The following is a 4695-nucleotide window of genomic DNA, read 5'->3' as shown; positions in this document are numbered from 1 at the left end:
AAAAAAAAAAAAATGCTTTTTATGTGTCTGTTGAGATGATCACATAGTTTTTGTCCTTGATTTTGTTGAGGTGGTGTCAACAACATTTATTGATTTGCATATGTTGAACCATCCTTGCATCTCTGGGATGAATTCCACTTGATCATGGTGTATAATCTTTTTGATGTGTTGTTGAATTCTTTTCACTAATATTTTGTTGAGATATTTTGCTTCTATATTCATCAGAGATATTGGCCTGTACTTTTGTTGTTGTTGTTGTTGTGTCTTGATATGGTTTTGATATCAGTGTGATGCTGGCTTCATAGAATGAGTTTGGTAGAACACCCTCTGTTTTGATTTTTTGGAATAGTTTGAAACATATTGGTATTAATTTTTCTTCAAAGCCCTCATAGAATTTAACAGTGAAGCCATCCATTCCTGGGCTTTTCTTTCTTGGAAGACTGCTGGTTTCTGCTGTAATCTCATTGCTCCTTATTGGTCTCTTCAGGTTTTCCATTTATTCTTAGTACCTCTAGATAGTTTGTGTGTATCAAGAAATGTATCCACTACCTCCAGATTTTCAAATTTGTTGGTATTTGTTTGTTCATAATAGTCTGTTTTGATTCTTTGTATTTTTGTAGTATCAGTTGTAATGTGTCCTTTTACATTTGTAATTTTTTATTTGAGGCTTCTATCATTTTTGTTCTTGTTAGCCTAGATAATGTTTATGTTCTCAAAAACCAACTTTTTGTTTTGTTGATATTTTATATCATTTTTTGTCTCCATTTCATTTACTTCTGCTACGATCTTTATCATTTTCTTCCATGTGCCAATTTTGAGATTATATTGTTCTCATTTTTCTAGTTCTTTGAGGTGTGACATGAGGATGTTTATTTGAAGTCTTTCCATTGTTTTGATGTAGGTATTTACTGCAATAAATTTCCCTCTAAGTACTGCTTTTGCAGTATTCCACATGTTTTGGTATGATGTGCTTTTATTTTCATTAGTTTCAATAAATTACTTTCTTTCTTGCTTAATTTTTTCTTAGACCCATAGATGGTTCAGGAACATGTTGTTTAATTTCCACATATTTATATAGTTTCCAATGTGTTGCTTGTTATTGATTTCTAGTTTTATTCCACTGTGGTCAGAAAAAAATCCTGAAATGATTTATTATAAAAAATTAAATTGAAATTGAAATTTTAATTTGTTGAGATTTGATTTGTGATACACTTGGTCTATCTTGAAGAACATTCCATGTGCAGATGAGAAAGTGTATATATTTGGTAGCCATTGGATGAAATATTCTGTAAATATCTATCAAATCCAATTCGTCTAAAGTGTAGTTTAAATTTGTGTCTCTCTGCTGATTTGTTACCTAGATAACCTGTCCAATATTACAAAAGGAGTGTTGAGGTACTCTACTATTATTGCATTGGGGTCTACCTCTTTTTTAGGTCTAATAATATTTGTTTTATATATCTGGGTACTCCGATGTTGGGTAAATATATATTTACAATTGTTATATCCTCTTGCAGGATTAATCCCTTTATCATTGCATAAAAAAGTCTTTGTCTCTTTTTGTAGTTTTTGGTTTAAAGTTAATTTTATCCCATATAAGAATAGCTACTCCTGTTCATTTTTGATTTTCGTTTGTGTGGTATATTTTCCCTATCCCTTCCCTTTCAGTCTCTGTGAGTCTTTATTGGTGAATAAATTTTATATAAATTAAATTATATGATATTTGGTCTTTTGTGACTGGATTCTTTCACTGACCATTCATTTTTCAAGGTTAACACATTTTATAGCATATATCAGTATTGAATTCTTTATTAATGATTGATAAGATTTCATATTATGTACATTCCATATTTGATTTATCCACTAATTTATCCACTACTCAATTGTCTCTGGACATTTGAGTAGTTTTTCCCTTTTTGGATATATGAATAAAACTGCAATAAAGACTAATTTATCAGTTTTTGTGCATACATATGTTTTAATTTCTTGTGAGTATATGCTCAGTACTGTAAATGCTGGGACATGTGATGACTCTGTTTAACCTTTTGAGGAGCTGCCAAACTCTTTCCTAAAGTTGCTTCCATATATTACTTTTCTAACAATTCTCTTCCACTGGTATGAAATTTTCATCATAGAAGCAAGGCAACATGAAGGTGACCAGAATCCTTTATTTTTGGCCTGCCATGCTCATGGTAGATATTCTGCTTTGGTAATTGGTACTGGGAAAAAGAAAGGAATCCCAGAATTAATCACACTTGCTTCAAAGAGAGCTCTTGCAACATGAAATTGATGGGGAGGATAGGAAATGTTTATAGCCTTTCCCTCCCAGGGAAAAACTATAATCGAGACCAAGAGCTAGAGAAAGAGGGAACCACATGTGTTTTTGACCACATTTGCTCCGTTTCCATCTCACTAAATTAGGAGAAATGTCATGGGTCATCACTGAAATCCCACAGACTCACAATGTTCTTACTGCTCCCTGTGCCATGAATGTTCTTGCACATTTTTGTCCAGATGATTTCTACTCATCTCTCAAGGCTCTATTTATCTGCATCCATATCTCAAAAACTTAGCACAGTACCTAGATTATATAAGGTTCTCAAAAGATATACATTTAATGAATGCAAAAGGGCACAAACAAATGGAGAAAATTCACAGAAAGGACAAAGTCCTTAGAAAAGAAGTGGTAGGGGCCGGCCTGGTGGCGCACTCGGTAGAGGGTGGCACTTGGGAGCGTGGTGGCGCTCCTGCCCAGGGTTCGGATCCCATATAGAGACCGGTCCACTCACTGGTTGAGCGCGGTGCAGGCACAACACCGAGGNGTTGCGATCCCGTTACCGGTCACGAAAAAAGACAAAAAGAAAAAAAAAAAAAAGAAAGAAAAGAAGTGGTAGATTCACAAGGTACATCTGATTTGAATACATCTCCTTTTCCTCTGAGTTATATGGGACACATTATTTTATAGAAGCTTTTGCAGAAGCTCATATTTCATAGGGAGCAACAAGAAAATGTATGATATCTCATTTGTTACTTTTTACACCATAATATTTGGTGTATGACCCCTCTGTTTCCCATCTCCTACAGTAAAAGGCAATCTGGTTCTAGCTGAAAGAGACACATGTATTGCATTCAATGTTACATTAACATCTCATACATCCTAAAATGTAGAAGAGGGTTTGAATGAAATAGACAAATCTGCCTGGAAAAGAGAGAAACCTATTTTTTTCGAAGTCTCTGAAACACATAGATGACTATACAAGTATATCAAGAACATATTTTAGCCCTTAAAAAATTATGTTTCAAATGATATTCTTTTAGATACAAATTGGTGCTTAACAAAATTTAATTCTTATTTCAAAAATATTAATTAGCAGGGCTTAATTCAAGTCTTCATTAATGTACAGCATTTCTCTTTAACAAAGCATCTCTTACTTCTTTATTTATTCCTAAATATGTATGAATTACACTTATTCTTTCATTTTTCATTTTAAAATGATCTATTCATTACTTAGAATTGCACAATAGAATTAGGTTATAGCTTTCTAAACCTGGTGGATTGTGTATGGGATATTCAGTTAGGAAATTTGTGGTATGGCCTTTGAATCTATATATTAGTAAATTTTCATGCTCATTCTTATTTGGGTTATGATGTAGTACCAGACTAAGGATTATGTTTGTGAATCACTGTACTGAAGACATAAAATGTTCAGGATTAATTTTCCTTTATAATAATCTACTAGAAATAAGATTTAGTCACTAAAAATATAGGCCAAGCATATGATTTATATTATGAAAGTATCACAGCTGATTAAAGACGATGGACATTTGCATTTTGGGTAAAATTCTGGTAATTTTCCTCAGGTCTTTATAGCCCAGCCTTGGATGGATGGCTAAGACTTTAAGAGGTATAATTCAGGCTTCTCTAGTACCAGAAAATGTCATAAATACAGCTGTGGAAGTCAAAAGGCATGTGTACGTATAGAGTATACTGCGCTGTGAATGAATCTTATGGTTCAGGGACACAATAGTGAAAAATCATCTGCCAGATTGTGGGGGTCTGGAATGAAGTCAAAATGTACAAAATACATATTGTAGACATAGGCCATTTTCTGACTAAGGATAAGAAATTTTTGTAATGATACATAAGGAAAAAAAAGTTATCTTTTAGGTTTGGGTATAGCAGATTACCAGAAGAGATTGTAGAAGTCAGAAGACCTATGAGCCGATCATTGCCAAAGCCACTCATGAGGTAGTGAGCTTTGGAAGTAAGGTTTTTAATAAAGAATAGAAGCCACAACCAGAGATGACAAAAGTCAAAATGGCAAAGTTCACATCCCAAAGCAGAAACAGAAAAAAAAAATAATAATCTAAAAATATTTTTAGAAAAAAAGTAATTCTTTGCTGTAATATTGAAAACTAATGGAAGAAAAATAGAGACTATAGGAGTTTTTATAGTGTAGCATTCCTCAGGGAGATAAAACAATTGTTGCTCATTATTTTATCCTTTTTTTCAAATTCCACATCGATTTTTACATTACCTCTTTCAAGGTTCATAACGGAATTGAACGCCTACTGAATACTGGAAAATGATGTTTGCTTATTTAAGAGCTCCATGACTTTGAACATTTCAGATTTATTTCAATCACCATCATTGCAACTCTCATATACAATGCAAAATTTCAACTGAAAACCACA

The sequence above is a fragment of the Galeopterus variegatus genome, unplaced genomic scaffold, assembly GCF_000696425.1.
Source record: "Galeopterus variegatus unplaced genomic scaffold, G_variegatus-3.0.2 Scaffold10137, whole genome shotgun sequence".
Lineage (NCBI taxonomy): Eukaryota > Metazoa > Chordata > Mammalia > Dermoptera > Cynocephalidae > Galeopterus > Galeopterus variegatus.
The sequence above is the reverse complement of the archived record's forward strand: the minus strand, read 5'-3'. Positions refer to the sequence as shown.